The sequence below is a fragment of the Sus scrofa genome, chromosome 14 (assembly GCF_000003025.6).
Source record: "Sus scrofa isolate TJ Tabasco breed Duroc chromosome 14, Sscrofa11.1, whole genome shotgun sequence".
NCBI classification, from domain to species: Eukaryota; Metazoa; Chordata; class Mammalia; order Artiodactyla; family Suidae; genus Sus; species Sus scrofa.
The window spans coordinates 66,404,471-66,416,672 of NC_010456.5; the positions used below are offsets into that span (position 1 = coordinate 66,404,471).

The 12,202-nt window shown below is 37.3% G+C and overlaps 1 long non-coding RNA gene across 3 annotated transcripts in view; it reads left to right on the plus strand.

Annotated features, from left to right (window-relative positions):
- The window catches only part of LOC110256759, a 56,339-nt gene that overhangs the window by 26,152 nt on the left and 17,985 nt on the right, over positions 1-12,202 (plus strand). Inside the window, exons 4-5 of one of the 3 annotated variants that reach the window (XR_002338688.1) lie at positions 9,207-9,308; positions 10,430-10,835. The exons of 1 other annotated variant lie outside the window; for it this stretch is intronic. This is a non-coding gene — a long non-coding RNA (uncharacterized LOC110256759). Of the gene's footprint in view, positions 1-1,196; positions 1,593-9,206; positions 9,309-10,429; positions 10,836-12,202 lie in introns of those variants that run through there. One more of the 3 variants, XR_002338691.1, reaches the window with a different exon arrangement.

Here is a 12,202-nt window from a genome sequence, read left to right on the forward strand (position 1 = left end):
CAATGTTCAGAATAGCACGTCTTTGGGGGCAGAGTTCTGTGTCAAGCTATCTTATAGGCCACAGGCCAAGTATCAACTACAGATAACTGAGTAACTTTGAGTCAGTTGCCACTCCCTAGAATATTTTGTTAATGGTGCCAGGGTAGTGAGGTCATATGATATAAAGTAGAGTGACTGATTCATAGAGAACCATTTTAAATTGCTTTTCAGAAGTGGGTTGCGACTGCCAGGTTCTCAGATTATCATGACAGTACATTGGGGTATCATAAGCCATCAATAAATACAAATTTATTTTTATCAATAATATAAAGTTAAACCATAACATATGACTATGAATAATTATAATAAAGTTGCAAGTCCAAACCTATCTGAGCTTATATTAATAAAATGACCAAATTTGAGTGAAAGTATAAAGATGGGAAGAAAAGCATAAAAATATAATCATGAGTTTTTGAATGAATAGGGATTTCCCCCATTTAAGTCACCATTGCAATATGAATAGCTTATAAAATATGTGTTTATTTAAAAAGAATCCAGGAGTTTCCATTGTGGCACAGAATAAACAAATCCAACTAGTATCTGTAAGGATGTACTTTGATCCCTGGCCTTCCTCAGTGGGTCGCCGGGGATCCAGCATTGCCGTGAGCTGTGGTGTAGGTCATAGACGTGGCTCAGATCCACGCTGCTGTGGCGCTGATTCAACCCCTAGCCTGGGAACATATATATGCCATGGGTGTGGCCATAAAAAGCAAAAAATAAAAAGAGGAATCCCTCTCCATTTATTTCTATTCTTTCTCTTTTTTTTTGAAGTGTGGTTGGTTTAAATGCTGTATTAATTTCTGTTATACAGCAAAGTGACTCAGTTATACATATACATACATCCCTTTTTTTAAATATTCTTTTTCATTATGTTTTATCACAGGATATTGAATACAGTTCCCTGTCTATACAGTGGGACCTCATTTTTATCCATTCTGCATATAATAGTTTGCATCTGCTAATCCCAAACTCCCAGTATATCCCTCCCCCACCTCCATGCCCCCCTCCGGCATCCACAAGTCTATTCTGTCTATCTGAGGATCTATTTCTGTGTCATAGATAAGTTTATTTGTGTCACATCTTAGATTCCACATATAAGTGATATCATAGGGTATTTGTCTTTCTCTTCCTGACTTATTTCTACTTTCTTACATTAGTTAAATCCAACTATTTTTGAAATGAAGAAAAAAATTGCAAACACACATTATGAAATATGAAGAATCTTGGGATTAACTGACCACTTCAGTGATTATGAAGACTGTAAACTATTTTTAAAAGCAGATTTTTCACTGTTCTTCATTAAGGTCTGATTACCTCGCCCATTAGCATTTGGCTCTTTATTATTATGATTGTGAAATACTGTAGATGTTACCACTAATGGATAAAGAAAGTTGACATGGTTATCTTGATTAACCCATCAATAATCATTTGGAATAATTTTTCTTCATTCAGTGAATGGATCACTTGAATGCCCTGTAATAATTGTGTACATTGAGGTGTGAGAAATTAGCATAAAAATTATCTACCCTGGAGAGCTAGTTTCCTCTTCTAATACCAATAAAAGTTAGTTCAAACTAATATATGAGACTTTATCATATGTGTGAGAAAAAGAAATGATTCCTTGGCCATTTTCCCCATAATGCTATTATTAATACAGCCTTTCATTCTGAGGGTTCCACATTTATAAATTAAGAGCATGATTAGACACGTAACAGCATTCTTAAATCTTCTTTCTTGCTACTTTATTTTTGATAAGGGGGGACTATGCAGCAGCGCTTATAAAACAATATAATAGAGACTTTCTATAAATAGAAAATCACAGAAGGAAGTTATTATACATTCTTCTTCCATTGAAGAAGGAATAAAATGGTGGTTTTCCAATTCTTAGAATGGAATTGAGATTTTAAATGAGTTTTACATAGTTTAGGCTTCATGTCTCAGCTTCTGCCAGAGGAACAAAGAAATGCAAGCCTTGGTTCTAGAGGTTTCTTTTTTTTTTTTTTTTTGTCTTTTTGCTATTTCTTGGGTCGCTCCCGCGGCATATGGAGGTTCCCAGGCTAGGGGTCTAATTGGAGCTGTAGCCACAGGCCTACGCCAGAGCCACTGCAACGCAGGATCCGAGCCGCGTCTGCAACCTACACCACAGCTCACGGCAACGCCGGATCGTTAACCCACTGAGCAAAGGCAGGGACCGAACCCGCAACCTCATGGTTCCTAGTCGGATTCGTTAACCACTGCGCCACGACGGGAACTCCGGTTCTAGAGGTTTCTAATAAATCATCTGATCTAATTCAGAACAGAAAACTGAGAGACAGTGGTTTATCCAAAGTCATTTATTCAGCAAAGGGCAAGACGGGACCCTTCACCAAGATCTTCTAAGAAGTTTATTAACTGCTTTTTTAAACCACAAAGCATCATTACCACAAATACTTCAAATCTGGTATGAAGATAGCATAAAGATAGAATGGAAAAGGTGGCTAGGGGACATAGAGACTTGCAGATTATTTTTCTCTTTGTGGCAATCTCTCATATCAGCTCAGGAATGTATTGATTCTGGCTGGTCTCCATTCTTTTTTAGAAACTTAGACAATGACTTCAGATGTTGTCTTATCTCATAAAAGTCTTGGCACTATGAATCTATTTTTTTTTTTTTTCAGGTACAGGTGAGCATCTCAATACTGAGTGACATAATCTATAGGATTTGATTTCTGGGTGTTCTCCCAGTCAGGATTTACTTCAGTTGATTGAAATGAACGATAACCAGTCCAGGGTCACCGGTGTTGTTCCTCCTTGGACAGGCAAAATTGTATTTCTTGGCCACAGACTGGACCCTGAACTCTCACCAGACATCTCACAAAGAGATGCCCTAGTTTACAATGGAGGAGAGGAGTAGATGTTCATGGGTCAATGACTTAACAAACTTGGCATTCATTATGTGACAGTTGGCATTGATCCAGATCTAGTATATAACTAGATACTGATACCTTTGGGATTTTGGTGAAATCCATATTTCTGGGGCTTTGGGGCAAGTGATGCACAATAGATATATAATATTGCTCACACTCGTAATTTTATTTTTTTTAATCTTTTTATTTTATTTCTGTGGCATTCTCAAGTGTATCACTTATAAATGGCATATGTTTGGTTTCACATTTTTTTAAATTGTTATTTCCCCAATACAATTTTTTTTTCTACTGTACAGCGTAGTGCTGTACATGTACACATTGTATTTTCTCACATTATCATGCTCCATCGTAAGTGATGAGACATAGTTCCCAGTGCTACACAGCAGGATCTCATTGCTAATCCATTCTAAAGGCAATAGTTTGCATCTATTAACCCCAAGCTCCCAATCCACCCCACTACCTCCCCCTCCCCCTCCCCCTTGGCAACCACAAGCCTCTTCTCCAGGTCCATGAGTTTCTTTTCTGTGGAAAGGTTCATTTGTGCCATATATTAGATTCCAGATATAAGTGATTTTAAATTTATTAGTTACCACATCAAAAAAAGTGAATGAGGGAGTTCCCGTCGTGGCACAGTGGTTAACGAATCCGACTAGGAACCATGAGGTTGCGGGTTCGATCCCTGCCCTTGCTCAGTGGGTTAAGGATCCGGTGTTGCCGTGAGCTGTGGTGTAGGTTGCAGACGCGGCTCGGATCCCGCGTTGCAGTGGCTCTGGCGTAGGCCGGTGGCTACAGCTCCGATTGGACCCCTAGCCTGGGAACCTCCATATGCCGCGGGAGCGGCCCAAGAAATAGCAACAATAACAACAACAACAACAACAGAAAAGACAAAAGACAAAAAAAAAAAAAAAAAAGTGAATGAGGGAGTTCCCTCATGGCACAGTGGATTAAGGATCCAGCATTGTCACCCCTGGCCAGGGAACTTCCACATGCGTGGGTGTGGCCAAAAAAAAGAAGAGAAATAGATGATATTAATTTTATTTTATTTAATCTAGTATGTCTAAAGTATTATAATTTCAACATGTAATTTTTTAACATAAAAATTATTAGCAATATTGTATATTCTTATATTCATTCATTCTGTCTACAAAATCTAGTATAGATTTTCTATTTACAAAATATCAATGTATACATAAAATTTATAATTAAAAAATAGATTCCTGTACCAAAGTTGTTCCAAATGTACTTAAAGCATTCCAAGTTATATCCAAAAATTTCTTCCTTTAATGTTTGCATCCACATTGATAAGACAGAGTTTTTTAAAAATTTGAATTGACTTTGAAGCAAAAACTTAGCAGTTTCAAAATTACATCTGTTCAAGTTAAATAAATTCACTCTCTCCTATGTCCACTCAGGATTATTAACTCAAATTCAAAACAATATTTAATAAATTGAAATATAACTCTAAATGTATCAATATCAACAAAATGTTCAAATTTTCTTTGTACTTTTGGCAGCCAATTTTCATGAAGAACACTTTGCATATTGAGTCATGTTATTAAAATGTATAAAATCATTATTATTATGAAAAGTTCTCATTTCAGCATAAACTCTTCTGTCTAGCTAGGTCACAATAAGTTTTCCCTTTTCTTGGAGCTTCAAATATAGCTCATTCATATGCATTGTAACACCATGGAGAAAATGTAAATCCCACTGCCATGTTTATCTTTGATTATTGAATTCTTAGCAAACATTCCTTTGTTCCAAGACAATATGAATTAATACAGTAAATCTGCAAAGTTCTTCCACAATTTAACCAAAGAACATTGGCAAAGAACACAGGATGACTAAACTCATTGTCTTCTGTTTCTTTCAACTGTTCATAAACCTCTGATGATTCATAGCATTTGCACATATATATTAAAAGATTTTTAACAACTATATCCACAACACTGTCATAGAGTCTGCCTCAGCAAACCGAGCACAGGATGAATTTTCAATATATATCATGTAAGGAAAATAGTCACATTTTAAAATTCCAATAAATGTTTTTTTAAGAGAACCTCTATTCTTTATTTTTTTAACTTCCCCAATACATTATTTTTTTTCTACTGTACAGCATAGTGACCCAGTAAATAAATTTGAATGTTTTACCTAATGCAGCTAGAACACCATCCAATATGATACAGCATAATTTTTTTCCAAATCTAGCTGAAACTCCTCTTTGACAGGTATAAAAGACTCAAAAAGAATGTGCATCATGTGTTTGATTTTAGGTCACAAATTGACAATATTTGAGAAAAACATAACTGAAGAATTACTTGAGCAATGTCTCTTGCGTAGCATGGTATTTAAAGCTAAGAAAAAATATTTGCAACTTTTCAAATTTTGAATCGTGATCTTATTGTTAGAAAGTTTATATGTGGGCAGTTCGGTGCCATAAAGATCTTTCGGTTTTTTGAAAATATCTTTTTTTAGTTTTTTCCTTATAATTTTCTATCAAAACTCTCACAACTGAAATAATAATTTCTTTCACCATCTCTCCATCGTGTGTGTGTTTGAATGTGTTCAAGAATCCAAGCAGTTTTATAGCTGACCAAAGTTAAAGCACAGGTCCTCTTAAAAATCATTTAAAAATAATTTCTCAGACATTAAATTCTGATACTAAGGAAGTTTTTTTGTCTGTTAAGAGGAAACTTCTTAACAGTTTCACATTTTGTTGAAAATACCTCTTAATAGTAATTTTATTATCTTAAAAATTTTTTTACACGAACAACAGCTTTTTCACTTTGCTCTGCCTCAGCAAATTGCAAATGTCATTCATTGTGAAATATGCAACATACCTTCTTCCTCAGTCTCTTTATTTCCTTCACTGTTGTACTTCTTCTGCATCTCTACTCAACTCCCCACCAGTGGTGTGTCTTTGTTTTAAATTTAAAATTCATTCACCCTTATTTTTTACCAATAAAATTATTTTAGTTATAATTAAAATAGTAACCATTTCAGTTTGTATCACTGTAACTCATGCTATCTGAATACAAGGTTCACATATCTTGTTACTGTGTTAACGTTGTTGCACAGAGAAAAATAATTCAAACTGAATCAATCTGTTGATTAGGTGTTTATGTGCCACTCTAGAAAGAGCATGTGTGCCCAACACACCCTCTACAACACAGTGTCTGACACCATACAGCAATTAAAGTGGAATACCAAACAATAAAGTTATACTTTAAGAAAAGTATTTTACACTGCTTCATTTTTAAAATTAACAAAAATTAAACAAACTTAGAAAGTCACTTCCTCTGTCATCCTAGCCACATGCAGGTGGTGGCTACCATATTGGACAGTAATTGTAGAGCTTTATGGACTGGATCCCATTTGAGAACTTGGCCATGTTTCCTGTTTTTGTTTGTTTCTTAATTCAAATTTCAGGTTAAATTTTAGAGGCGCTAAACTTTTTCCCATGAACCTTGCTTGTATCTCTGGAAGCTGCCACTTGCTGAGGATTAGGAAGTAATTGAAATAATAGATATAGCATTCAGGCTTTCACAATAGAAATGGAAACGAATGAGAAAACATTTACACTTTCACCAGTGTTTTCAATTTTTAGAATATTCAGAATTGTTTATATCTTCTCTAAAACCTGTGGGGATTAAAAAAAATAAAATTTTTAATGTAAAGACATTTTCGTTTATTTTTCTGAAACCGGCATTCCTAGCTATTTCTAATTCATTCATAGTCCTTCCTTGCAAGTAAATAATTTAACCATTTTTATATCTGAGTCCCTTTAAGGAATCAAGCCTTCACCATTTCTGGCATTTTGAAATCACCAAACAAAACACAGGTCGAAAAATATTTAGGTGGATTTGTCCTCAATGTCATAACAGCTCTGTCTACATAATGAGTTTTTAAGAACTGCAAGTATAACATATCATTTCTCAGTACTTGACCCCTCTTAGGAGCCTGGCTTGGACAGTCAAAGCCAAGAAGCTGTTAGAAAATGACCAGATTCCCAAAGTTCCATTGTAAGTTCCTGACCTCCCAGAAACACAACATGATTTCTACATTGAAGAGAATCCTCTCTGCTAGGGATCAGCTCTTGCTCAGCACTTCAGTTCTTCACCCACTTTGTCTGCCTCCTCTCTTCTCCAGGAGAGGTCGGCTTCTTTTTTTCTCAGCTCTCTTTCATACAGAAGGATAGATGGTTATCTTATTTCCTCTATGAGCTTCATCTCACAACTGGAACAAGTTTCTTAGCCAAAAGACACTGCTAACCATTTTAGTCGAGGCCTCAGAAATTAATGACGTAAGTAGGTAACAAAGGCTAATAAAGATTTCACGTCATTTGACAACAGGATGCTAGCACTCAAGGAGGTCATGGACCAGAAAGACAAAGGACCTGGAGTTGTTGTAAGCTGTGGTGTAGGTCTCAGATGCAGCTCGGATCTGGTGTCACTGTGGCTGTGGTGTAGGCCTAAAGCTGCAGCTCGGATTCAACCCCAGCCTGGGAACTGCCATATGCTGCAGGTGTGGCTGTAAAAAAAAAGGGGGGGGGGGAGGCAAAAGGATACACTTGTGACCTGTCTTAGGAAAACTATCAATAAGCACAAAGTAGTGTGTAGAATGGACTGAATATTCAAAATACTGAGGGAGAGAAGATAAAGGTGGTATAGGATCAATACAAAAAATACTTTAACTGGGAATATCCAAGCTGGCCATATGCATAGATGTTTCTTCTACGGAATAATTTCAGGGAAGCTGGGCATGTTTATCCCATGCCCCTCTCCTCTGAATGCTTTTTTATATGTATACAATTTTTAAAGATCACACTCCATTTACAATTATTACAGAATATTGGCTCTATTCCCTGTATCCTTGTAGCCTTATACCCAATAGTTTGTACCTCTCATTCCCCCACACTGATAACCACCAGTTTGTTCTCTGTATCAGTCAATCTGCTTCTTTTTTTGCTATATTCACTAGTTTGTTGTATTTTTAGATCCCACATATCAATGATTTCATACAGTATTTGTCTTTCTCTGTCTGACTTATTTCACTTAGCATGGATGCTGGCTGCCCAACTTTCCCAGATAAATAATTCCTCAGAGTTGAAGCTCTGAAGGCTACTATTAAATTAGAAATGCTAATAGACAAGCTTAAGAATTAAGTTCTTTCCAGCCTTTTGTTACCATTCATTTTATGATTGAATTATTAAATATGTTGGCCAGTCACCCAGCTGGTTCTGAGGAAATGGAACCCAAAGGGAAGCATTTTGACAGGGAAGAGTGTGAGATGAGAGCAGGGGCCACTGGTCTGCAGGGTGCTCAGGATGGAACAGCAAAGAGGCAGAAAGGCAGCTCAGGACCAAGAGCAGAGGGAGAAGGCAAAAGACCTACAAGTGCTTGTAGGGGAGCCCTGGAAGGGAGGCCATCCACTGGTGGGTAAAGAAGTAAGGAACAGAAAAGCATGCCTCAGCCTGCTAGAGGCATTTGGAGTTCACAGGGCTACTCATTCGCCACCCCATTAAAGACTCTGCTCCCTGCTTGGCCTTGCTGTGGTTTTCCCAGACAGAAGTGGCTTTGTTATTGAGTGAGCACCGGGGCCTGGAAGCAGCTGTGAGTATGTGGACTTCCTGGTCACAGCCTTTCTCCTCTGAATGCCTCCCTGGGACCTCTTGGTCCCAAGCCTTTTATCTCCTATGTTTCATCTCATTCTCATTGAGTATATTCTGCAATTTACTTTGTCAACTGCCGCTCCCAAGGATCATTCCCTCTTGATCTTTCACTCCTCAATCCCTTTTTTTGTTCTATCCAAACTGTAGTTTTCAATTAATTTTTTAGCTTAAACATTTATCAGAGTTCAGAAGTCAAAGAATCTAAAACGTTTGTCACGAAAGATAGTTCTTTGCCTTTCCCACCTCACCAACATGTAATGACGTCTATTTTAGTGATTTTTTCCCTCTAATATACCCCAAATTTTTATGTAATATAAATATACTGTTACCACTTAATTCATCGATTATAGACATTATCTATTGACCTCAAATGGTGGAGGAAGACTTGGCTCCCTCCCATATCCCTCGCCTCTCTTATCCTCCAATATATCAAAATGTTTGGATTAATCCGTTTTGAGTATTTTAGCTACTATGATTAAGCAATACTGTTTGCTGCTAAGTGACATAGTATGCTATGATTAATTACACTCTTGGTATAATTTTTTATCTTTCCTAGAATTAATAATTCTTTTTTTTTTTCATTTTCTTAGTTTCATAATATGACCCGCTTCATGAATTTGCATGTCCTTCTTGGGCAAGGACCAAGTTGAGCTGTTTTTTCTCTTTTCAGTTGTGGTACACATACTTCCAAAGTAAGTGCTTTCATTAAGTCTTAATGGCTGTTTGCCTTTCATTCAAAATCCATAAAGGCATATACCTTCTCTAAGACAAAAATTACCCCAGATCTCAGGAGCAAATACCAAGCCCTACACATAACTGGTACTCCATAAATATTCCCAACTTGGTTTGTTATCCATGGTTTGGTGCCATTTCAGCTCCTGCTGACACCTTTGTGTATCCTGTAGTAAACCAAGTTTTACTCACCAAGGTAGCCCACAGTGAGCCAAGATTCACACACATCAAGTGAAGTGGAACCAGCCCTTTACACTGACTATCAGACATGTTCCTTAAGCTCCCCCATAACTCTTGTCAACTCTAGCAAACCTAACCCCATCCTTCTGGAAGATCATCTTAAATTTAGGAATAAGCAAGTGTTATCATAGGACCTTCGAGGAAAACAGTTTATCACAAAGCCTGGGCTCTCACCCAGAACTGATTGGATCTTATTTGACACACAATTCTAGGAAACATGACTATTTCACAGTCTTAGAGCAGCAAATTAAAAAGAGGTGTTAACAGAGGTAGATGCAAAAGCAGCAAGAGAAGAACATTAACTTGACCTTAAGGAAAGATTAACACTCCAAATCTTCATTTATCTGATTTCACAAGTTGTTTATAGTTATGATTTCTGCATCATTCAGAAGGCATTTTAAACATATTTATTTCTCAGATTTGAAGGCCTAGTGCCTGATAGTCAATTTGTTTTACCTAGAAATTACATATATATATCACTCTTGATGATGCCAGATAAACAAGGTAGATTAAATTCCATCTGGCCTTAACTTGGATAATGGCAAATCTCTCTGGCCTGGGAAAGCCCTTAATTCTGGTAGAATATATTTCTCAGAAACCTTACCTAAAGCCTCATTTAAAAAAATAAATTTGAGTAAAACCAAAGGGATTTGTTTTACTCTATGTCAATAAAAAACCTGCAATAAAATTTTTTCCCAATAGTTTCATTTTCCCCTGGGGTTTTATATAATGAATAAGAATGTCTACAATTTTAGCAGTTTGTGAGGTAACCAGAACAGATCTCCAGTTAGGGAAATCTGATGACTATATTTTATATCCCTTTTCCCAATCCCAAAACCAGGAATCGGTAGCAGAGCAAGAACTGGCTCCACAGGAACCAAGTCAGAATTGGAGAGTCACAGCCTCACAGTCACACTTGGCCACCAAGATTGGGTTGGAAATGCTCCAAATGAGAAATTTTATCTGGAGTGAAGTGCAGAGAAAATCTTGCTTTCCAGAAAGAACTTTTTTCCCCTCCTTGTCCAAACTGAAAAACATGCACATAATTATCTAACTCATGTCTTTTTCTCCCTCTTGACTATGAGCTCCATTGTGTAGAAAATGTATTTGCTTTTCTGACTATTATATCCTTAGAACCTAGAAAAGTGCGTGGTACCTACTAGACATTTAATAAGCTCTATTGAACTAATGCTATTAAATGATACTCTGTTTTCATGTGGTCACCAGGAACCTCTGGGCTAAATTTATAACTTACCCATTACTGTGTTACTACACTGAATGCTGTTCAGATCTGTACTCTATCTTTTTCACACTCCTTCCTTTTTTTTTTTTTTTTTTTTTTGGTCTTTTTGCCATTTCTTGGGCTGCTCCTGTGGCATATGGAGGTTCCCAGGCTAGGGGTCCAATCGGAGCTATAGCCATCGGCCTACGCCAGAGCCACAGCAACGCGGGATCCAAGCCGCATCTGCGACCTACACCGCAGCTCACGACAACGCCGGATCATTAACCCACTGAGCAAGGGCAGGGATCGAACCCGCAACCTCATGGTTCCTAGTCAGATTCGTTAACCACTGCGCCACGACGGGAACTCCCTCTTTCCTTTTTTAATATTAATTTCTCCTGATGTATAACTTTATTTATTTTACTGAATATTTTCCTGTTGTGGGCCATCTTAAATCAATTTTTTTTTTTCCTTTTGGCCACTCCACAGCATATGGAGTTCCCAGGCCAGGGATCAGATCTGAGCTGCAGTCTCAATTGAAGCCGCAGTTGAGGCAACTCTGGATCCTTAACACACTGTGCCAGGCCAGAGATTGAACCTGTGTCCCAGCTCTCCCAAGATGCTGCCAATTTCCACCATGGGAACTCCTTAACTCAACTGTTGAAAATAGTATAAAATAATTAAGTTCTAATTAAAATGGATTACTTACCACTACCAACAGAAACATTCTAATACCCCCTTCACCTAACTTCTCCAAGATTAAAATACTGAGAAGGGACTGAGACTTTCCTCGGAACTTGTACCCATTTACTCTAATGGTAACAACATTTACTGAATATCAGTCTCTGTTCCAAACATCTCACTCGTACTGACTCATTTAATCCTCACAACTGCCCTCAGATACTGAGAATGTTTTTCAAATGCAGAAAGATCACAAGAATGAAGTGCTAACCAGAACTGGATCATTCAATCAGGAATTTATCAGTCTGTAACACAGTATAACAATAATCCATAACAGTAGCAGATTGAATAAATCCATAACAATAGCAGATTGAATAAGTAAAGGTTTATCTTTCTCATCCAAAAAAAAAAAAATTTCCACTGAAGGCATTTCAGAGTTGGCAAAGAAACTGTCATCAGACTCTTAGCTTTCCATTTAGCCATCCTTTGTATGTCTTCATGCTTGTTGCTTCATGACCCAAGGTGGCAGCACTATCACTGCCATCACATCTACAGTCCAGGTAGGAAGAAAGGGAAAGGCAAAAGGCAAAAAAGCTTGCTAGCTAATTGGGTCTCCTTTAACAGGAAAACATTAGCTTTTCCTAGATGCATTACCAGGTAAATTTTACTTATATCTCATTGACCAGAATAAGGTCACATGGCTACTCCTTT